This window comes from Mixophyes fleayi, chromosome 1, assembly GCF_038048845.1.
Source record: "Mixophyes fleayi isolate aMixFle1 chromosome 1, aMixFle1.hap1, whole genome shotgun sequence".
NCBI lineage: Eukaryota > Metazoa > Chordata > Amphibia > Anura > Limnodynastidae > Mixophyes > Mixophyes fleayi.
Window position 1 is genome coordinate 77391743 of NC_134402.1, and position 25478 is coordinate 77417220.

The window sequence follows — 25478 nt, forward strand, 5'->3', positions numbered from 1 at the left end:
TATATAATAACATATTTTCAATAATTCCATGACATTTTGGTAGACTGGTCAACTTTGAGAGATTACACACAGCCCTATACCAAAAGCTGATACCTATTCCAGTAGCAGCAATTGAAAAATGGGTATCCAAAGACCCTGGCGTTGGAATTGAAAGGTGAGGGCATTTCTTCCTGAATCTCTATTTTGTTTTCTTATTTTCCTCCATAACCAGGGAACAATTTAATTTGTGTTAATCTATGTGGAAACCCCAAGCTAATAACTACCCTCTGAAAATTTATCTCAGCAACTTTTTTCCCCATCTTTAGACATTATTGCCAGAAAAAGTCATGTTTTGTGAATCTTAGTTTTTGTTTTAAAAATTACAACAGAAAAAACAAATGGAGATTTTGTTTCTAAGTGCACAGCAGATAATTTTGAAGACAACTTTAACACCACACAAAATCTATACTTCTATGAATTTAGCCATTGCGTGAATTTAGCATGCTCGGTTGACTAGGTGTTTAGGTAAAGATTTGAAGTCTAAAAACATAAATAAGAAAAGTCATATATGAGGACACATCAGAACACATTACCATATTACCATATCGCCAGTTCTCCTACTGCTTTGACTGTAAAACTATCAAATTCCATTTATTTACATTTTCTATACCCCCACTCAGGCCGGCGCTCCCATTAGGCAACCTTAGGCAGTTGCCTAGGGCACCGGGAACTGCAGGGCGCCGCTGACTAGATTTTCTAATCTAGTCAGCGGTTTGGGACATAAGTGCAGCGGCGGAGGGTGCCTCCCTTCCCTCCCAGCATGCACAGCTGTGCTCCACCCTCCTCCTCTGTTGTGAGAAGCCGAGGAGCGGTGGGCAGCCATTGAAGAGGTCCCCTGCACTTGCTGACCAGCCTTCAGGAATAATAAAAAGTGAGTATCTCCATTTTTTTTTTTTTTGGATTATTATTTTTTTTGTATTATGTTTTTTGTATTATAACTATTTTTTTTTCTATAAGGGCTACCCATGCTGTATCTTTGATTTAAAAACTATGATGGATACAATAATTATTTTATTGCCACCTCATGCTCTATATTTGACTTGCTGCAAGTCAAATATAGAGCATGAGGTGCCAATAAAATAATCATTGTATCCACCATAGTTTTTAAATCAAAGATACAGCATGAGGTGGTAAATAATAGTAATTTCTCTTTCAAATACCTTGCAAATGAAATATAGAGTATGACGTGGCAAATAGTCATTTTTCTATGGTATAAAAATCACTATTGCCACGTCATACTCTATATTTCATTTGCAAGGTATTTTGGAAAAAAAAGTACTATTATTTAGCGCTATTTGACTTGCTGCAAGTGAAGTATAGAGCATGAGGTGCCAATAAAATAGCCATTTTCTCCCCCATACTTTGCAAGTCAAATATATAGCATGAGGTGGCAAATAGTCAATTTTCTACTGTATAAAAATGACTATTTGCCACCTCATGCTCTATATTTGATTTTCAAACTATGGTGAAGAAAACGACTATTTGATTGCCACCTCATGCTCTATATTTGACTTGCAATCTATGGGGTACAATTTCTACACCATAGTTTGCAAGTGATGCAGAGGGGGGGGGGTGCAGTGGTGTGATGCAGAGGGGGGTGCAGTGGTGTGATGCAGTGGGGGGTCGCAGTGGTGTGATGCAGAGGGGGGGTCGCAGTGGTGTGATGAAGGAACATATGTGTGATGAAGGGATATGTTAGGGCCGTCCATTGCCTTTAACAAATGCATAATTCATAGGCTTATTGTGTCAAGTTTTTTTTCCCGAAATCTAACACCTGGATACCTCCCCTCTAGAAATCCTGTGTCTGCAGTGGAGTCAGGACAGCATTCTGCATCAAACAACATGGCATCTGGACCGCTGAAGAAGGTAAGGCTATTTATTTTTTTTAAACACAAATGCACCTGGTCGAGTAGGTATGGGTCTGTGAGGCAGGTATTTGGTGTGTTTGCGAGGAAAGGGGGGGGGGCGTATCTTGAAATTTTGCCCAGGGCGCTGAGAACCCTAGCATCGGCCCTGCCCCCACTTCTACATTTCCATACCGCCACTTCTACATTTCCACTTCAACCACTCTATCTATCTATCTATCTATACAAGTTATTATTAATTGACTATCTATATTTGACTAAACAAGTTTACCATTCTGTTATCTCTCTGAAGCAGGTTGCCATGTTAGGAGGAAGGAGATCCTCTACACAGCAGCCAGAGAGTGATATATATCTATCTATCTATCTATCTATCTATCTATCTATCTATCTATCTATATATATATATATATATATATATATATATAGGCTTGCAGTCTTGCTTTGCATAAATGTGCTATGTACATACACAGGACAGTGCCAGTGATGTCACAGCAACTTAGCAGACTATAGTCTCAGCTCTTTGACCTGCATTAGGACTCTACCCTAAAGATGTTTGAGGGGGCTTCAGTTATCTGTAATGGAGAAGGAAAACTGGTAAAAGCTTCCCCTCCAAATCTGACAACTCTATTCTTTGGGTTTAGTAGGAATTTAATATGCATGGGCGCAAGTAAAAAGTTACTTTTTGATTGTATTAACCTTGTGGCAAGAAGATGTAGGCATCAACATCATGCAGTGTTAGCTCTACCATATTAGAACAAGTGCAGAAAAATATATTTAGGGAGACAATATTGTATATATGTGTATATATATATATATATATATATATATATATATATATATATATATATATATATATATATATATATAAAAATTACCCTGCATAGAAATGCTGCCTACAGTAGCTCTGGTAGTGATATATCACATATTTCTTCAATTTGGCAAATACAGATGACCCCTGGTGCTTAGCTGTAAACAATGATGGTTACCAGCCTCATTAGAGCTACAGCAGATGGTTTATTAAGTTATCTTTGCCGTTTTCATCCATGTTTGCCTTGCTGAGTAAAATTGTCAACTTTAAACATCACAAAATATATCAAAAGAGTCATCTACATTTTATTGAAATCTATCATCACAATATTTTCCTTTGTTGTTAGTATCACTTTTGATTTTGTCCCCAATTTATGCATTTGATGCACTGAAAATGCTGGAAGGAATTTCACTGGGAATTCCAATTACAACCACAAACAAATATGTTTTCTCCAGTTGTTTTTCATTTTTAAAGTTTGTTTTCCCTATTGCACTTGCAGTAGTCTTTTCATCACCTATATATAATACATATAATCCCATCCAATCAGTGGAAGAGCAATAGGGCAGCAGTCACCATCCTCAACTAGGCACATGGACTCAAGGGCCTGAAGCAGTGGTTAAAACATTTGAAGATCCTCATTTACATTCCATTAGTTGAATTCAGTGCATATATATATATATATATATATATATATATATATATATATATATATATATATATTTATATATAAAATGGTCAAAGTGGAAATTTAGAATAGCTTTAAAAGCAAATCCTTCACTGCTGCTGTTCACATAAGCCCTGTATACTTCTCAATAAACTATACAAAAGAAACCACTAGAAAGAACAGTGCTGTGAAAATACTCTAGATGATTCACTACACAAATATGTATATATATATATATATGTGTAAAATATTAATTGATACATAAAACACACCTCATTCTGCAAACATATTAAAATGTCATTAAAGTAAAAATTCACATTCAAAGTTAGACAAATTGTGCCATTCTCTCTTACCTGATCTTGCAGTGTAGACTACCTGATGTTTTCTCTTGCTTGTTCTTGGAGCGTTGTTGTCAGTTGGCTGGCTTCTGGAAACTTGGGGTCCTATACTGAAATGTGCTAAAAATTGTATTATAATGCAAAATGTTAACAAACCCTGACTGATTCAAACACAAAGAAAATACTCCATTATGACCAAATAAAACAACCCTCCCGGATCCCTGGCAGCTCTGTATAATTAAACAGAGGGGGCGGGGCTTAGTGACATTGTGCATGCAGGGCTAATGACGCAATTTTTTTGAGACCTGCCCCCACACACCCATCTGCCCCCCGGACCTCTCGGGAAACAATTTGCCAATGTTTGCAAGTATAATATATAGACAATAAAATACATAAAAATTATTTATAATAATATACCAACATCTACCAGCTCGACTGTTTAGTATTTAGTATTCTTGTCACTGCCACACAATACAGGAATCATGTCCCCCCATAAGCTATTTCATCACCTCTTCCTGACAGACAATTCATCCGCCAAGCCATTATCCACCCTCACCAGTTTATGGCTTAACTTAACCTTCATCACCCACCTAACCACTCATTTGCTCATTTATCCCCCCAGCCAATTGATCACCCCCCCAGCCAATTCATCTTAGTCCAGGGGCTAAATTTATTAAGCTCCGATTTTTCTTTGATTAAAAATCCCGACATATCGCGGTTGAAAACCCGCAATTTTAGTCTCCAAGTTGCCAGATGTATTTAGCTGTGATTTTAACTCTGATCTTCAAAATCACTGGTCATCTGTAGTGATTTGCTGGGATTTCAAACACGGCCGTGTTTAGCCAACTCTCCTGTGTTTAGATTAAAAATGCCATAGACAGCACGCTGCATCCTAGCTGCGAGATTAGTAATCACATCACTGTTACACTGCCTGTCTATACAACCGCAGGTCCCGTTGGCTGTCAAAAGTTAAACATTTATCTATTTTTTAACTTTTGACAGCTGCTGGGACCTGCGGCTGTATAGACAGGCAGTGTAACAGTGATGTGTTTACTAATCTCGCAGCTAGGATGCAGCGTGTTGTATCTAGCAATTTTTAAAGCAAACGCTGTAGAGTTTGCTTAATCGCAGCTTCATACATTTGAAACTTGTATAGCTAGAGTTGCAAACAGTCGGGACTTCGATCTCCAGTGATTTGTGAAATAGCAATTTTAACAGAAACACATCTCTGGCGATTTTACATCAAATCTCAGGTTCATACATCAGCGAGTTTCAACTCTCCCGAGAAAATCGCAGCTTGATACATTTTTTTTTTTTTTTTTTAAATCCAGTATTTTTATTGAAATTTTTTAAGATATAAACATACTAAACAACAAAAAGAAAAGAAAAACAATCGCATACATATCAGAATTAAATGACGGAATTTACAAGATTACATTAAAGCATAATAATAATAAATGTGCTATATTCATTCAGGATCATACATCGTAAATGCTTATACATAAGTATGTTACACATGCAGGGTTTATTACATGGACTCAGATACTTATTATAAGAACTGCGGTAGCCATACATTTAAGTAGATAGAGCATCTGTACTAGATGACATAGGATAGAATGGAGACTCTAACCATCTGTACCATATATTCTCAAATTCCTTCAGAGCCTGTCTGCTAGTATAAACAAATTAGATGCAGCTTGATACATTTACCCCCTGCAGTCAGTTAATTAACCCCCCCTTAGCCAAATAATAATATTGATCCCCTACAGCCAATCCACCCCCCCAGTAATAATCTCCCCCCTAGCCAATTAATAATCTTGATGCCTCTGCAGCCAATCCACCCCACCAGTCATGATCTCCCCCCCAGCCAATTAATCTTCTTGATGATCCTGCAGCCAATCCAGCCCGCAGTCATGATCCCCCTGGCCAATTAATACATTGTATTCCCCTGCAGCCAATCCACCCCCCTCCAGTCATGATCTCCTCCCTAGCCAATTAATAATCTTGATGCCCCTGTAGCCAATCCGCCACCCAGTCATTTTCTCCCCCCCAGCCAATTAATAATTTTGATCCACCTGCAGCCAATTCACCCCCCTCCAGTCATGATCTCCCCCCTCTTAGCTAATTAATAATCTTGATGCCCCTGCAGCCAATCCACCCCCCAGTCATGTTCCCCCCCTAGCTAATTAATATTCTTGATGCCACTGCAGCCAATCCAGCCCCCCAGTCATGATCTCCGCCCCAGCTAATTAATAATCTTGTTGTCCCTGCAGCCAATCCACCCCCCAGTCATGTTCTCCCCTAGCTAATTAATATTCTTGATGCAACTGCAGCCAATCCAGCCCCCCAGTTATGATCTCCCCCCTAGCCAATTAATAATCTAGTTGTCCCTGCAGCCAATCCATCCCCCAGTCATGATCCACCCTAGCCAATTAATAGTTTTGATTCCCCTGCAGCCAATCCACCCCCCTCTAGTCATGATCTCCCCACTAGCCAATTAATAATCTTGATGCCCCTGCAGCCAATCCACCCCAGTCATGTTCTCCCCCCAGACAATTAATTTTCTTGATGCTCCTGCAGTCAATTCAGCTCCCCAGTCATGCTCTCCCCCCTAACCAATTAATAATATTGATGCCCTTGCAGTCAATCCATCCCCAAGTCATGATCCCCCCTAGGGTGCTTGACAGTCTGACTCAGGGTCGCCCCCTTGAGACCAGAGCAGCCCCGATAAGTGAGAAAGTTGGCATTTTGAAAAAAAAACCCAATGCGGATAAGAATTTTTTTGTTAAATTGTTAAAGTGTGCTGACACTGCGCCCCCAACCCCAGGACCCAGCGCCCCAGGCTGTAGCCTGATCAGCCTATTGGTTGATCATGCCCTGTATATATAAAATGTGTATGTGACTGATGTGTACATGGTGTTTGTATCTTGTGACCAGTGTTTCCACATGTTCAGTGTCGCTGATATACATTGCATTGAGGGGACATATCTTACAACTGCCCTGAAAAAAAAAGTCCTGATCCATGGAAGGTGGGAGAATTGGGTGGTATAGGTTGATATTGTAAATTGGGCCCTGGCTCAGATGTTGCACTATGGCCCAGAAATATTTACTGCATGTAATATCAATCTTTCTAGTTGTCCACGCTCTACATCCTTAATGCTTTTCTCATAATTGTACACTCCAGAACCCTCCTTCACCCTTACGGGTAGATGATCTAATGACCGATGCTCATCTATATTTCCCTGGGAAAATATCACTTTTATTCTTCAGAGAATATCTGGACTATTGCAGTGAGTAATAGTGACAATGCCTTTATAGTGATGATGCATTGCACAAGCTCTGTTATAGTACACTTGTAAAGGAATTCTCAGTTTTATATGTCAAAGTGGCACACATGCGGAAGCGGGCAGTTCTTGAGTCTATAGTAGATTCAATTTGCAGTTTGCAGCACCAATTCAGCATTTCAAAGCAAAGGATCAAACATCCCAGCTATGAGAATAACAAGCGGCTTTGAAATATATTGCTTCAAAATTTAGCGCAAATCAAGCATCAGAGTGGAACAGGCTGTACTGCACAGATGAAAAGTTTTGGGGATATAAACTTCAGTTTTTTGCTTTTGCTTTGCCATTCCGTACAATCAATTCATTCTTCTGTGTGGTTAGTGTAGGATTGGGAACTATTAAGACCAATTCTCAAAGTGAAATGTGCAAAATTTTGTAGATAAGTTGCCGAACAAAGTGATGACTTCACGGAACAGTTTTGAAAACTTATTCTGTTATTGGGCCAATATACTGACAAATACTGTGGAAGTCATTTCAGAGAAAAACCACAAGAGGGCACTGAAACCTGTTATATCTGCAAGTCTGCAGAAATCCAGCGTTATCTTCTGCCGCTGTATGCTCTGCATCAGTTATGTGTTTTGATTCTATATGTACAGCTTACCAAACCCCAATGAGAAAAAGATAGCAATAGATGACATGACTACATGCATTAAATCTGTTGCTTACCTCCTATAAAATTTTGTTATGATGATCCCATACAGTGGTGACAAAATGGCTAAGAAAAGAACCACTGATATCTCCTAAGTGGCCCAGAAACTGACGGATTCACATGGTTGATTGCCTAGATTGCACTGTATATGGCACTTAAATCACAGCATTTTGGTATTTTGCACCTGCAAGTACACAAAACTCAAGCCCAGATGAGTCAGAGCCAATTCTGAAAGAAGTCACTGAGTAATAACTCTCAATGTCCTCTGGCAGGACCTACGCAATCTTTGGGACAGAACGGCAGAAGATGAGCAGAGAGGTTCTACGGTGGAGGATAGGTGCAGACCTGTAGACATAAAGGTACCACTGATATTCTTGTTAACATAATTTCATGGTTAACCAACAACTGATGCCCATTTATGTAAGTATGTCTCTTCATTTACCATTTTATATATGACCAAAGTTGGTGGCATTATGAGTAATATGCAAATAGGCTTACAGCTATAATAAAACTATTATTTTGGCAACCAACCCTAAAAGATCTATTGTTAAAGATACTCTGATTGTTTATAAAATAATGCAGTTTATGCATAGATATAAAGTTTCAGGCATATTATTTTATTTACCTGATGATTACTAATGCAACTTTTAATCTGGTCTCAACAACACTACTTTCAATGGTGAAAATATATAGATTTACCATGCAAGTTACAGTTGCAAAGAGAGAGAATTCAATGGTATTAATAGCATGAAAGGTGAAAAAGAAAAGTCAACATACACTCAGTGGCCACTTTATTAGGTACACCTTATAGTACTGGGTAGGATTCCCTATTTGCCCCATAGCATCCTGAATTCTTTGTGACATTGATTCAACAAGGTGCTGGAAACAGTCCGTAGATATTTTGGCCCATGTTAACATGATAGCATCACACAACGTTGTATTCTGCACATTCATGCTACAATCCTGCCATTTCACCACATCCCAAAGATGTTCTATTAGATTCAGACTGTGGAGACCACTGGAGTGCACTGAACTCATTGTCATGTTGCAGAATCAGCTTGCGGTGATATGTGCTTTGTGACGTGGTTCGTTAGCCCACGGCAGCCCACTGGCAGTAGTCATTAGAAGATGGGCAGACTGTAGCCATAAAGGAATGCACTTGGTCAGCAACAATACTCAGGTAGACTATGGCCTTTAAACAATGCTTAAATTGTATTTAGGTACCCAAGGAAACATTCCCCACACCATAACATCCCTAACCCAGCCTACATAGTTGACATAAGGCAGGATGGATTCATGTCTTCATGTTATTTACACCAAATTCTGACCCTACCATCTGAATACTGAAGCAAAAATCAAGATTCATCAGACCAGGCAATGTTTTACCCAGTGGTAGTAATTTGTCCATCGCTGATAAAGCTGACAACAATGAGAGCGACATAAAAAATGCCTGTAATCCCAACAAGGCAGAAATATAAACTTATTATATAATTTACAGCCAACATTCTCTACATGGTTACATCCCATAATGTCTAAAATCCGACTCTGTGAAATCTGTGCAGGAAAAAGTAACATCAGTTCTAATGGCCAGAGTCAGATTGGCGGTTTTAAAGCGGCAATGTCCGGACCCGGCGCTTGTATTATATTATACAAACGTACCCCACCCGTTTTTTCAGTCTTCAACTATCCAGTTTTGGTGAGCCTATGTCTACTGCAGCCTCAGTTTCCTGCTCTTAGCTGACAGTAGAGGAAACAGCCATGGTCTTTTGCTGCTGTTGTCCATACACTTCAAGATTCAATGTGTTGTGCATTGAGAGATGCTCTTCTGCAAGGACATGCCAAACTCAAGCGTACACAGTAGCGCCCAAGCTTTGGGCATCTCAAAGGTACATGATTTTCAGTTGTAACACTCGTACCAGCTGCAGGTCTGGTGTAGGTGACGATTACTAGTGATGACGGCTGTGTATGCATGCTACAACATGTGTTTACAATCAGGAGTAACTATACAAATTATTTTCATGTATAATAGACATTTTGGACCTGATTCATTAAGGAAAGTACTCGTTTGTTTTTTTACTTCAGTTTTCTCCTGGACAAAACCATGTTACAATTCAAGGGGTGCATATTAGTTTACTATTTTGCACATAAGGACAATACTGGCTGTTATGTAGCATTTCATGTTTCATATGTATTGGAGGAATCCTACAGTGTCTTGTCTATTAGAGCAGAATGGACTTAGACCTGTATCATCAACAGACGTATCTTAAGATCCACTTCTTGTTGAATATAGTTGTGCGTATACTTGATGTATGATATGCTTTTTTTAAAAACAAAACACATTGTGTTAGTTTTGTGCTTGCTCATGAATCAGGCCCTGGATGGATGCCTCTGCTTTACACGCCACTTTCTGTAAACTCTTGAGACTGTTGTGCATGAAAATCCCAGAATATCGCAGTTTCTGAGATACTCAAATCACCCATCTGGCACCAACAATAACTTCAAGTCACTTAGATCACATTTCTTCCCCATTTTGGTTTTTGTTCTGAACAACAACTGAACCTCTTGACCATGTCTGCATATTTGCATGCATTGATTCATTGCCTCATGATTGGCTGATTAGATATTTGCATTAACCAGTAGGTGTACAGCTGTACTTAATAAAGAGGCCACTGAGTGTATTGTACATGTGCAGTACACAATTACATGTTGCTGAGAAAAGAGTTAATTCTATCAGCATACAATCCTTTCTTCTTGATAATGTTACGAATAACGGCTACTAACAAACTTTTAGGACAAATGGAAATAGGTCTTCACCTATAGCAGTCACATTTCCCATAGAGTTAGTCACAATCACAGGTACAAGATGCCCCCAGATCTTAACTCTAGCAGAGTAAGTTTATGTGTAGTCACCATAATGCAGATATAGGAGCCAGATAACTGGAATACAGTAGACATATACCAGCAACAGGCCAAGGGTTGTGGGTCAGTAGCAAGCAGGTTAGTCTAGGACAGGCCAAATGGTCAGGGCTGGTTGTGAGCAAGAAGAATCCAAAGACAAGCCAAAGGTCAGAGGCAATCAGAAACAAGCCAGGGTTCACAACAGGAGTCAATCAGAATGTGGGCAGAGAATTCACAGGAGCAGGTTAGCGAATGTGTGGCACAAACACCATGACCATTAGGGAGGCTAAATACAAGGATAGACCAATCAGAGAGGGCAGAAAGAAACAGACCCTAAGAGATACAGGAGGCATTATTTATAAATAAAATGAAACTTGCTGCGCGCCGCAGCTGATGTCAATGCCTGGGAGGAGGTGTCCGTGTGGAGCCTGAGATGTTTACAGTGGAGCCGCGGCGGTGGAGGCAGCTCATAACAGGTAACCACACAAGTCTCAAATTTTTGGATTAAACACTTAACCATCTTGAATATTGTGGCCTATCCTCTGTTTCCTAAATATTATATATCTAAACACAATCCCTTAAGCAGCATCAATTCTTACAAAAACAAGTCTCTTCAGTTTTGGTACTTCTAGGACATTTTGTAAGCCACATGCAGAAATCCACATAAGCCATGAAGGTCTAACTATTGAGGCATACTTACACATTTCCAACTTTTGAGTCTCTTTGGCTCCACTTGATCACTTTTGAGGCTGTCCACAAACCTGTCACTTTATTTTCCCTATTCTTTCAAAGTGCATACATTTGACTTGCTTTTTTTGGATGGAATTAAGTTGTTTAAAATCTTCAATCATTTTACTACACATGAGTAAGACAGCATTTGATAAACATATCAATCAAGAATACATACACTAATACATATAAAATATTAGCACCTAAAGCTTGTCACTAACCAAACTCCATGATTCATTTTGATGCTGTTTTTCTGCTTATTTAATGTGTTCAGCATGGTCAGATAACTCTTGTGAGTTATCAGGAATATAGACAGATCATTATTTTCCAATTAGGGCATACACTCCGACTTTACTCACCAGGATAAAGTCTAATGCCATTCTGTTCTGCAGGGTCACATTTCTAATGGCCGACATTTCAACAATCATCTATTGTAATGTGATAGCAATTTCATTGCTTGTCCTTTCTAGCACTTAGGATACTCATACTGACTCCTTACATGGGGAGTAAAATAAAAAATTCTTCAGAAATTGCTCTCATATCCCTAATCCTACCTTTACGTAGAGAATAACCATGCCTAAATGAAGTAAGTATATATCCTAACCAGCAGCTTTCTAACCAGTGTATTGGTAATCACAGGTAAGATTTTGCTCCACAAACAAAATCGTATCCCTGGTAAATGTTTATTCCTTGTGGTAAATCATGACCGGCTACATGCAGGGTCTTAATATAAAATAAAGCATTTGGATGGGTCCCTACAGAGTCATTACATCTGGATGAGTTCCTTTGTTTACTAAGCAAATTAAGCAAGAAACAGAAATGGCTAATTGCAGATACAGTTTTGTTAAAATCTTTGCCTCTAGTCCATGATCTATTTTCCAGCCCACTTATTATCTCTCCCATGTTACTGCAAATTATTGGGTTTTTTACCATGGAAGAGTACTGGCAATAGTGAATAGGGCAGGCATCATTAGTATACCTTCCTTAGAATGCTAAGGCACTGGAGCACATATCTAACAGTTAGTTTTATTAAGAGCTCTGCATATTGATGCAGGGTACCTAGATAAGAAATAAAAGAACACAATGCAGATAATGGCCTAGGAGGCAAAGAATGGGCCGCGATTTCATTGTGGCAAATCCTATTCACACTTCACTAGGTTTCCAAGGCCACAGCAACTTAAGTGGTGGAAGGATTAGGGTGTTATTGTGTTTCCTGTGAAATGTGTGGCCATTTATATAAAACACTATCCATTCCTATTAACCAGCGTGTTTTAAGAGAATGTGTCTTCATTAGAAAAGATAGGGTTACAAAAAAGCATACGGTACTTTGGTAGCTATGCCCAGGCACAGGATTGTTGTTCGGGTGATGATCGGTTATTTTTTTGCGTTGTAGGTGTTCAACCTTTGGGGCTTGACAGCTGTATGAGTGATCAGCAGTACCTGATATTGGCCTTTCCAACTAGGTTCCAAAGAGACCTTCACATGTAGTCAGCTTGGCCCTGTGAATGGAAAACCTTAACACATGTTATTAGGGTCAATAGTTGAGAATCAGTAAATCTGTCAGTTGAATATAAAAGGTGGATCAAGGTACAATAGAAGATGATAGCAATATCATTAGATTTCCCACTAATATTTAAAATGGGCTAAGGCCAGTCTGTTCATGGTGAATTGCACACTCATGAGTCCAGGGGCAAGATTTACTAAGCTGTGGGTTTGAAAAAGTGTGGATGTTGCCTATAGCAACCAATCAGATTCTAGCTCTCATTTATTTAGTACCTTCTACAAAATGACAGCTAGAATCTGATTGGTTGCTATAGGCAACATCCCCACTTTTTCCAAACCCGCAGCTTAGTAAATCTAGCCCCAAGTGTGAGTACATCAAGCCACTTACTTTTTCTGCACAAATTTTAGCAACCTTGTTTTTTAAGATACCAATCTGTCTTTACCTGACTTAAAGCCTGTGTACGGTAAGAACAATATATTTTCTGTTCTATTAATAAAGCCTTACACTTTTCTTTTGTTAACTGGCCAGTAAAGTGGATGCCTCAGTCTGAAGATCGAAGGTAAACCAAATCTTGTAATAATCAACTTTTTTTGCTGACAGTGACTTATGCATCCTTCTGACCTCGCCTTTGACCATCCTACCTTCTGTACTACTATCTGCCAGTTTGGTGGACCGTGACCTAGTTACTACATGCAGCCAAACCCATCCCCCTTTGTGGTGGACTCTGGTGAATATTGATACTAACTTTGACTCTGCACCTCCGCTCTCTGGCTGTGTCAATATTAACTGATGTAGTGTCAACAGCCCCGGTCCTGATAATGTGGTAATAGCGCCATATGTGACACTGATTGTCATTCCGGAGAGTGTCACAAGTGATTAGATGGAAATAAGACATCTATATTTACTTTTCAGACTTTTACAGAAATATGCTGACAGACTTGCACAATTAGAGACTGAATGAGCAGCAGATTGGATTTCCAATAGGACAGACTCCTCTATAACTCATAATAGAATAGCCGTACTTTTTTTCAACTCTTATAAGGCCCAAAGCCCTGAACCCTTAGTATAAGCTAATTTGATTGATAGAGTAATAAATATTAGTTAAACTTGTTTAATGCTTTAGGATATTTATTCAAGTTTGTATAGAATTAATAAGCGACAGTCCCACTCTGAAGCATAGTCTAAGTGAACTGCGGATCAATCATCTACAAGCAGAACCTTGGGGCCACCACATATGTATTTTCTCTTCCTCTTGTGTCTCTTCAGATGGTGTATGTACTAATGTGTTTCCCTATCTATATAAAAGGTAGTCGATAAGCATATTTTTTGGATTCATTTCTTGTTTGGGGTTAGCAAGTTTAAAAATATTTGTTTTGTAGATTATGCTTCATCTAAGTTCCATAGATAGAGCTCTAAATCTATTTTGTGAAGTTACCATCTATTCATTGTGTTGTCATAGACAACTCGCTTCTGCCTTCTATGTAAATTATAATTTGCTATGTTGTTATAGGGTTTCTCTTTTTAATGATGGTTTATTCCACCTGTGATTCTTTGTGTTTCATATGTCATATTCCTAGAGTGGCTTACAGTCTTTTGTGTGATTTCTATTAACACTAGGGGCTAGATTTACTAAGCTGCAGGTTTGAGAAAGTGGGGATGTTGCCTATGGCAACCAATCAGATTCTAGCTGTCATTTTGTAGAAGGTACTAAATAAATGAAAGCTAGAATCTGATTGGTTGCTATAGGCAACATCCCCACTTTTTCAAACCCGCAGCTTAGTAAATCTAGACCTAGGTATTAACCTTTGAGTTTCCTTAATATCTGATCTCCTTAAAAAAATATGTATTTTTGTCAGAAATTTTTAATTTCCTGGAACTGGCTATCATAGTCCTCTTTTCTAATTGGTATTCTATCATCTCTAGTAACCTCCAGCTGTGTTGATTCATATTCACTTGTGTCCCCAAATTTGCCAACAATCATTCTTGGGACATTCACTTACTGTTCTAAAAAATAATCATCTTATTCTTTATAATACTGATGATCTACAAAAATCATCAGCTAATCTAATTCTATATTTAAACCTTTTGGAACAGTTTATATTTTCTAGATAATATCCCAAGTATTTTTGTCCTAAAATTCTGTTAGTTATTTAGGGCCTAAATCATTAAGCAAAAGTAAGTAAATAAGGCAAAACCATGTTCCAAGCACTCGAGGGGGGGGGGGGGGTACATTTAAAATGTGATGGCAGATTTATATTTAGGGTAGGGCATGTCCTAGATGGAGTTTAAATTTCTTTGTACAAATAGGCTATCAAGTATTTGTGTGCTAAATGAAAAAAACACAATATTTTCTTTATGTACAAAATAATAAACTAATTAGCAACCCTTGCATTGCAACATGGTTTTGTCCAGAAACCTTGAGTAAAAAAAATTACTAATTTTTTTGCTTAACTTTCCTTAATGAATCAGGCCCTTAGTCATACATTTTTACAATTGTCTAAATTTAATCTCCCATTTTAGATTCCTCAATCACTATCACTCTCAATTTGACTATATTGCTCTCTTGAATCCACATTTTGCTCAAACATCCAGAGATCTGCTTCAATAATAGATATTTACATTCTTTAAAGGTAAAATATTATTAACAGTAACAAGAGGAGGATGTGACAGATGGGAACACTATAAGAAATCAATTCATAGGATTCACTATCAATATTCATTTAATTGGTTAAAATAATTTATTTGTTTTGCTTAATTAAATTGATATTGCTCATATTTAATAATACTACTCTCTAGTGTAATGTAACACCACATATTTACTTTATATTAATTATTATATTATTTTTCTATAACTTTAGTTTTTTTGTATTTTTGTAATGGACTTATGCTGAGTTGTTAATTATCTAAATAATATTTATTATATGAAAGCACTGAAATGATTAGAAATGAAGCTTTGCTTTGCAATTGCACAGTGAGACTGTGTCAGAATAATACATATCTAACAGAAAATTAGTAGGGTTTCTTTTACTTGCGAAAATAAACCTAAATTATGCCTGCTCTGGTGTGATGGTAAGTAAACAGAATGCTTTGAATTACATGCCCTTGGTTGTATAAAGTATTTTTTTATTGATATTTTTGGTTACAGCATATAAATAACTTATCAAACATCCTATCTAATTAACACCTATCCTTACCTAAGGCGCTATAAACATTATACAGTGATATATTTATATTATTATATATTATTTTATATTATCATATATTATATTTTATTTTTATTATATATTATTATATTTTTTTATTTTTTTGATAACTTTTATAATTTGCACTTCAGGTCAAACCTATTGAGGCTGCACAGGGCTGAGAGTTAACTACCCATCCAGTCCCTCCCCTAACCCACCATATCATCCTGATGAGGGTGGATAACATAACTTGATTCATATCAGTGGTGCCATATCTTATGATATTTATGCATGGCTTTCCTACTTTCATACATGAACCTCATACATACATTCATGCATGAAACAAAACATGCCCTTAGTTATTAAATAGGTTAAGATATATCTTTGTCAGGTGAGTTGGGATGTTCTAATCAAAACATTAGAGGATGTGGCTTAAAAAAATGCAATTTGAAAAGGACTTATTAGTAGACATGGAGAAAGTCAAACAGTTAAAAACAGAACAGTAAACATTATGAAGAAAATACAATCCACCGAGTGCCTATACTTTTGAGGGTACATGGTTCGTCAATGTTGCTTCCAATCCAAACAATGTATTTGCAGAGAGTATCTGGACACACAGGGTCAAGAGAACATACAAGCATAACCTACAAGGAAGTTTAAGACTAAAAATAAAACATGAGTCGTGAAACATGACAGTCAACTACCACCTCATATATGGACCCACTAACTGAGGTCCTGTCTTCCAATATGGAACGAGTTATGGGATCTAAAAGGAAAAAAATCACTAAAAAGAACAGTGACAGGAAAAAAGCAGCTTGGATCTTTTTCCAAATACTACTAAGACATAGAGAAGTTTATTTTAAGACAAGTAGTTTGAAAATACTGGACATTAGCAAAGGAAATAGCTTTTGGATGTTGCTCATAAATGCAAAAAAATGGAAAAATCCCAAATGATGTGTGGTAAGTGAACTCAGCCCAAGGAAGTGACTCTTCCTATTTATTGTAGGGATGAGAAATGTAGCATCTAAGATATTGCTCCAGATTCTGATTCACTCTTTCCCTATGCCAGTTCATTTGTGAGTGATAGGCTGAGGAGAAACTTAAATTAATACCTAGCATAGAGCAGCAAATCTGTTGATCTCCAAAGGTGTGCAGCAAACTGTGGCACTCTATCTGAAACAATGTTTAATGGAATCCCATGCAATTTATAAATATTTTGTATAAACAACAAAGCTATGCCATTTTACTGAATGGGTCCACCTCCCTTGGGGGGGTGGGTAAGTCCATAATAAAATTCATTGAGATGAAAGACCATGGTTTTCATGAAATGACAAGAGGTCCAATGGGTTGATCCCTAACACTCTTATTATGCATGCCTGACAAGCTATTATGTACTCCTTAGTATTCTTTTTGGCCACCAGATTGAGCGAGACAAGACACTAAAGGTCATTGAGATACAGAGATGACCAGAAATTTTACTTTTATGTGTCTCCACAAGGAGAGCTTCCTAGGCGTCTTCTTCACAATCAACAAATAGGTGGCACCTCAGCAGGAGCTTGACTTTGGTCTGCCTGCAGCTGTCATGATAGATCCTTGGTAAGAATTGGTACAATATTGGCAGAGGGAATAATTGAGGTCTGGGGTGAGCATTCCAGATGTTGCTGCAAGATGCCTTGAGCAGGCATCTGCTATTATATTCTTTGAGCCCAGCCTGTAAGGTATAGTGAAACGATTAAGGTATAGAGAAAAGCCTTCTAAGAGAGTTTAGATTTAATTAGTGGTTTCAATGTACTAAAGAGTTTTATGATCAATATACACAGTGATATTATACTTGGCCCCCTCCAGGCACTCAGTTCTCTATGGACCACCTCGTAATTCACTTCCACAGAAAAATATTTTGCAAAAAGAACGCACACGGGTATCAAGATGGCTCCTGGTCCCACATCATCTACATCAATCATAAAAGGTAGGCTTAGATTATGGTGGTAGAGTACAGGTACAGTAGAGAATGCTCTTAAAAGAGCTGAAAAGGCTTCTGAGGCCTCTACCAACCAAATTAATGGATCTGCCTCCTTTCTTGTCAAGGCGAATAGAGGAGCGGCTATAATGGAGAAGGAATGAATGCATTTCCGATAATATTTGGCAAAACTAAAAAACCTTAAAATGCCTTTAAATTAGTAGTGTTACAGATCTGAAGGGATACCTGTGCTAAACTAGATTAGCTCCAGCAGGCCAGTGGTGTGGAGTCTAACAAGCCCCATGGTGTTCACCAAGAACCGCCTCAAGGCGGGATTGGCTTTACTGCCGATAGCTCACAGTTTGTGGTCCACTGGTCTGCCTCTAGATGTAGCACTGCAGAAGTAAAAGTGACAGGCGGCCAACATATGATAACAAAGAGATTGGTCAGACAGCCGGGTTCGGTACACAAACTGGCAGGGAAGTACAGAGTCAGCAGGCAAAACAGAGTCAGGACAAGCCGGGGTCTGGTACACAATCTGACAAAGGAGAACCGAATCAGCCGGTAGGAGCAAGGTCTGGACTAGCCGGGTCTGGTAATACAATCTGGCAGTGGAGTAAAGGAATGACAGGCAGAATCAAGATCAGGGCAGCCAGGGTTTGTAACACTAAGGCGGGTAACACTGTAAAAGCGAGTAGTCAGCAAGCCAAGATCAGTGCACAAATGCAGGAGAGCAGGGATGGTCAGACAGGCGAAAATCAATCAGGATACAAGCAAGGCAACAAGTCAGGATATACACAAGTTGCTCTGACCCGGAACAAGTGTCAGAGCGAGGTTTATATACATAGTGAATTCAAATTCCTCGCCCCGACAAGCAGCCATGTGCCGCCGATACCCGGAAGCGCCGTCCCAATGCAGAAAATGAGAATGGCGCTGGAGCAAGGAGAGGTGAATGTAACAAGTAGGCTATACCAACTCATGTATAGCTTGTAATTTAGTTCAATCCTTAGAGAAACATTGTGCAAAGATTATTTAATCCAAGAAGGAAACTTGTAAATATTAGAATTCAAACGTCTCTAGTTTAGCAAAAACCTGGTTCTCCCGTAACTTATGAAGAACTAAGCACTCATGCTCTTGATTTTGTAACAAGGATGAAAAATAAACCAATATAGCATCTAAATAAACAACAACAAATCTTCCTAGAAAGTCACCATGGATCTCATTAATAATGTCTTGAAACACTGTTGCATTGATGCGATTCTGCTGAGGCCATCCTATCAGGGTAGTTATATAGAAGGCCCAGGGCTGCAAAGAACAACTGAAATGTAAAGAGTGCAGGGCTATTTGGATCGAGATCAAATGCCCAAGATTTTGTATCCTAGCAGAAGTGAAATTTTAATGTTGACTTGCTGCTGCTCAGCACCTTAATTTAAAATACAGTTTGCAGCTTTCCCTAACATTACAGAACTATCTTCAATTGCCATAAAATCTGTCTGACAGATTGATCTTGGGTTCCTTTAGTGAAGCACTTCTGCCTTGTGTAGGCTGAGACACGCAAAGATCAATTCTGCACTATTTGTGAAAGGGCCTGCAACTGGTTGGCTAAAATATGTGCAGGAATGCCCAGTCCAGCATCCATAGTTGTCTGGTCCAGTAGATTTTTTTTGGCTGGTGATAATGTTTGGGCAATACCCATTGAGATGATGAGACCTCTAGAAGTGCTTTATAATGTCTTCACCTGTAGAATCATATTTTCTTGTTGAGTGTGTTTGTTTGTGAGTAGTTACGGGTTTTCTGGCCCAATTCTACCCACTTTACTCTGGCTGGCCACCCAAGGGTGCCTTCCTAGGCCAGGGAAGCCTACCCAGTACCTTCTAAGGTTCTTATTAGTCACTGAGGCAAATGCAGTTTGAAAAATCCAACAGTACATTTATTGTAATAAAAACAACAGTAAATAAATGCCAGTCAGATTTATCACATCATCTGTCCCTTACCCCACTAGCTTAAGGAGTTACAGTCACCTTGCTGTCTGGACTTGATGACCCGTGCTGCTGCTGATGTATTTCACTGGTAGAGAACAGCAATTCTAAAACCAGCCACCCTGCAGCTTCCAGTCCCAGAATGAATATATCCACCCCACTGGAGTGGCTCCTTATATCTAGGATCTAATATCCACAGTGTTTTCTTCTCCCTGGGCAAAACCCTGGGTCTATCCTTCTTAACCATTGGTGGTGTCAGACGCCGTCTCCGTGCTATGTCTGCCGCACAGAGACGGACGTCTGCTTCTGTGACAGAGCGCTCGGGTGCCAGGCAACCGAGCGTACTTCCGGGTCAGCGGTCGCGCGTTCCGTTGCTAGGCAACGGAACGCTTCCCAGTAACTCCGGCGGTGGTGTTTAGCGTCACCACCGCCAATGATTGGACTACAGCTGTATAAAAGCCTCACTCTGGCACATGGAGAGTGCCAGAGTATTAGGTCTCATCCTAGCTCCAGCGTTCCTGTGTACCGTTTCCAGCGCTTCCTGTGTATTACCCGGCTTGTTACTTACTACTCCTGTTCTGTGCTCCCTGTGAACTTGACTTCGGCTTGATATTTGATTCTTCCTCCTGTGCTTCTGACCTCGACCCGGCTACCCTGACTACGGCTTTGAACTTTCCCTTGGACATCTCCTGAATTCGGTTTGGACCCGGCCTGTACGACACCGCTTTCATCTACTGCTTCACTGATTACTCCCTCAGAGGACCGCGACCTGCGTGTTCCCGCAGCTAAGACCACACTTCCTTGCGGGGGTCTCTGGTGAAGACCAGGAACACGTTAGACTCCGCGCCTCTTTGGTGAGTAGTGCAAAAACCAGTAAGCAAATACCCTAATCTGTGACAGGTGGGTGCTGTATTAGGGGTTTGGAGGGGGAGTGGAGATGAGCTGTACTTCCACAGAAGGTCCCCTGCTGGGCTCTAGACAAAATGTCTGAACTAAACATGTTGAGAACAATGGATACTAATTGGCCTTCCCCCTCATCTGTATCCTGCAATCTGATCCTTACGCATATCCCACCTGGCTTCATTTTAAGGACAATGAATAACAACCTCACTGCCACATCTTCAATATATAATACACAATATACATATTTCCAATGAGCTACAATGTTCCCTTATCCACATATAATTAGACACTGGCTAGGGAACAAAAGCAAGGGCTATAAAAAGTACATGCTATAATTCACATTTTGTGAGAAACGAGGGACAGGCTGGTTAGGGTGATATTAATACCTTGTTTCACCACAGTAGTCTTAACCCATAGTAGTAAGAGCTTATTATTTCTGGGTATTGTGGAGTAGTCTAGGTGGACAGAACATGATTGAAGGTTATGTAATTGAAATGGTTGCTAAAGAAGGTACTGACAGTTATAGTCCAGGGGGTAAATGTGTCAAGCTGAGAGTTTTCCGGCGGCTTTGAAAACCCAATCATATTCTAGCTATCATTTATGCAGTACATTCTACAAAATGCTAGAATCTGATTGGGTGCTATAGGCAACATCTCCACTTTTCAAACCCGCCGGAAAACTCTCAGCTTCATACATTTACCACCAGATATTTTGGATTATGTATCCCCTTTACCACACAGCACAACAGACCAGGCAGCTGCCAACTGCATGCCACTGTCCCCAGATACTTATCAGCAGCTGAGAAGCCCTTTCAAAAGCTCAGAAATTGGACACTAGTTTATGGAATATTTTCCCCAAACAAGAGGCAGAGGTCCTGAGTGGTATATAAGCCAGGTAAAAACTTCACAAAGAAATGGGCAAAGATTAAAGTATCCTGTTTATGGGTCAGCTGACTCAGGGTATTAGAGACAATAAGAAAACATTAAACTTTAGTAGTAGTTAGACGCTCATTGACTTATTATGTGTGATAAAACAAACTTTAACTTCCTGAGATAAAATATATATATATATATATATATATATATAAACACTATGGAAATAAAGTAAGCATTATGAATCCTATTGTATATAATGCAAAGTGCCAGATGTGTCAGGATATGGGTAAAAAGTAACAAAATTTAATAATGGCTAATTGACAATTACAATCTTGCACAATACTTCTACAACAATAAATGATAGCATAAAAGTTCAAAATCACATAAATAACCTCAGAATCATATAAAAAAACCTTTGAAGTAAATGGGGAAAAGAGTTCAGCCAATCTTTATCCAATAGTCAATCTATCCAGCCAATGATAAACTAAAAATCCAACAATGTACATATCCAAATAAGCAGGATTCCAATGTGATGGATGTACAGTATATAGATGCTCTCTATACATCAGGACAGTAGGAGTACCGTAGATCTACGTGGCACATCTGATATAAGGGCATTCTCCCATATTGTCTCCAATGAGGATTTAGATCACAGTCAGTGATACAATATTATTGTACTTGCGGTTTCCAGTAGTCGACTGGGTACCCAGAGTGGGTATTGAGCAGCGTAGCAGAACCAGAGAGTATATGCGTTCCACTGTGGAACGCAAGGTGGTGACTTCCAAGTCCGGATGGACGAATAGAATTACAGAGGCGTGTTGTCCCCTTGGGGACTTTCTCAAGGGTAAAATGGGCATTTCTGTCATGGATCTATATATGGGATACCAATCAGCCACACTGTACATGTACAGCTCCAGGAAAGAAAAGCAGGAGGGAAAAGCAGGGAAACCATAACAACAGTAACATTTTCTCTCTGGCTTTTCAAAAAGAGGGGAGGTGTTGTGGTCTGGGCCTAATCACAAATTAAAAAAAATAAAAATATAAATATGAATGTATACAAATGTTTGACATAGCCCCAATGATAAATCTTATTTAATTGACATCTTCCCTTGTACATGTGCTCCAACAGGCTCCCAGCTATGTACATGCCTTGTGACTTGTTGAATGGAAAGTTACTTGCACCTAAATAAGCTGTCTCCTCAAGCTACAGGATCATGTGAGATAATCTTGTGACCAAGTCTGTGGTTTTCCATCTGACACCCAATTTTCCTCCTGCCATAAGCCTAGGGTAGCTATATAAATTATGGTTCTTGTAAAGCCAGGGGGATTATTTAAAGGTTTTAGTCTTCTTGAACACCAAGGTGGTATGGGGAGTAGGTTTTTCAGCTAAGCAGACTCCATGGCTACAGAAATCAGAGGTGAGAATTCCTGGCTGAAAAGTACTTAGGACAAAAAAGTTACCATAGGAATAACCTCATCTCAGTGATGTCACCTTTGGAAATAGCTGTTTAGCCACAGACTGACTGGTATTGGCACAACTAGACTGAGAGGAGCGGAATCTAACGCAACCCCGGTGTTCACCAGGGACCCCCGCAAGGAGGTATGGACTTGGCTTGTGTGAGGTGTGCAGGTCGCGGTTCTCCCAGGAAGTTCCCAGCGCAATGGAGTATACACAGGAATAGTAGAGCAACCGGATACAAGCCAGCAATGGTACAAAAGGACTTATACAGGAGAGTGGTCTTGGGTAGCTAAAGTCAGGAGCCTTGCGGACATTGAGGTACCGAATCACAGAGCAAAGGGATGGTCACGAAAAAAAGACAGAGGTCAGAATCCAATTAGCAAAACACAGGAACAGAACAGGACACTGGAAAGCTGGAGATTGTTGAACCAATACTCTGGCAAGGTACATCTGAAAGTGAGGTCCTTAAATAGGAGGAAATAAGATCTGATAGGAGGAGAGTGATTTTGGCAGTCAGAGCGCAGCTGACTGCCAACGGAGCCCGGAACAAGTGTCCCGCTGCCTAGCAACGGAAAGCGGCTGAAATGCGTATGAGCGCGCTTCGGGAGACAGAATTTGAAGGAGCATCCCGATGATAGGCAACGGGACGCGAACCGGAAGTAGGACATGCGACCTCTCCCTGGCACCTAGGAGAAGTGCGGTGACGGCACCTGACAAGTGACATCACATAAGCTGTCTGAAGCAGAAGAATGTGGACCATAAACACCCTTGTGAAACTATCCTTGGTTTCAGTCTTTTGTGGATCAAATTATTTGAAAGCAATTCCACTTCTGCTGTTCCACTGGCATACAGAATCCTACTTAAGTGTCATATTTTTTGCAAATTTTATCCCTTTTTTCCCCTAACTGCTATTGCATTAATGTTGTATATCCTTTGTTATCTCCAAAGCCCTGTACCTTTTAGAGTACATCTAAACTTTTAATAAGTTTATCCTTGTTACTCTACCAAAGCCAAGATTTTTAAGAATAGAAATAATGCTTGATTGTGTTTAAATGCCTTTCAATGCTAGGGTGTGATGTGTTAACCCTTTCAATGCTAAGGTATGAAAAGTCAACTGTTTGGCTACCAAAGGTGGTAGCATCATTATCATCATCAGCGGCAGTAGCAACATTTATTTATAGAGTGCCAGCAAATTCCATAGCGCTTTATAATTGGGGACAAAGACAGTAATAAACAAACTGGGTAAAACAGACAAAGCGGTGAGAAACCCTGCATGCAAGCTTACAATCTGTGGGACAATAGGAGTTGGATACATGAGGTTGGATACATGAGGTTAAGTCTACATAATGCATTTCAATGCAGCCAGATTGCAAAGGTAAAAAACAATCAAAAATAAACAAAGACAAAAAACAAAAGGGATTAGTATGCTATATGATCCAGTCACGGAGCAATGTTTGTCAGAGGGTTGTTGTCCTGAGTGAATTGTTTAACGGGAGGTAATCTACTGAAGTTAAGTAATAATAATCTAGTGGTTGAGGAATACTATAAGCTTGCCTGAAGAGGTGAGTTTTCAGAGAATGCTTGAAGGTGTGTAGACCAGCATGTCCATTTGTGTAACAGACTTTTAGGGTCTTATTGACCTAATAAAATAGGTGGTTGCAGAGATTAAGTTGTGCATGGAGGAGAAAGAGCTTTTATGGGGACGGAGTCATCTAGGTCTGTTACCTGTGTCTTAAGTGACTGCAAGGTTGAGTGCTGAAACCCTGTCTAAACCCTTGCAGTAATATCCAAGACACAGGCTGGAGGTAAACAATACAATAAGCAAAGGGGAGAGAATGCCTGCATTTTTTTGTGCATCTGGACAAGGAGCAGTAACTACTTTCACTTAAGAGACAGTTGTCTTCTCTTCTGTTATTTTGGCATTTGGCAAATAGAAGAAACAAGTTTGGTGGTTAGCTTGAGGAGATTTTATGAATCAGGTTGTCATCAGTAGATTCTAAATGAATTGGTAATTATTGAGAATAGCCGCTGTTATATAGCTGATAGCAGAAAGCTTGACATTCTTTAGTGATTAACTCAGAGAGACGGCATTTCAGATTTGCCACTGTTAGCTTTCTTGCGAGAAGAGAAACAGTCACTCAGGGCAGAGATTTTCTTTAGAATTTGTGGACAGAGAAAGACTTGATGCTGATGGGTAAGATCTGAGATTGATCCTCCAACCTAGCAACAAGAAACACAAGCATTGTTGTCTCGCCAGACACCAAATTCATTTTGTTCTCTCTCTGGAT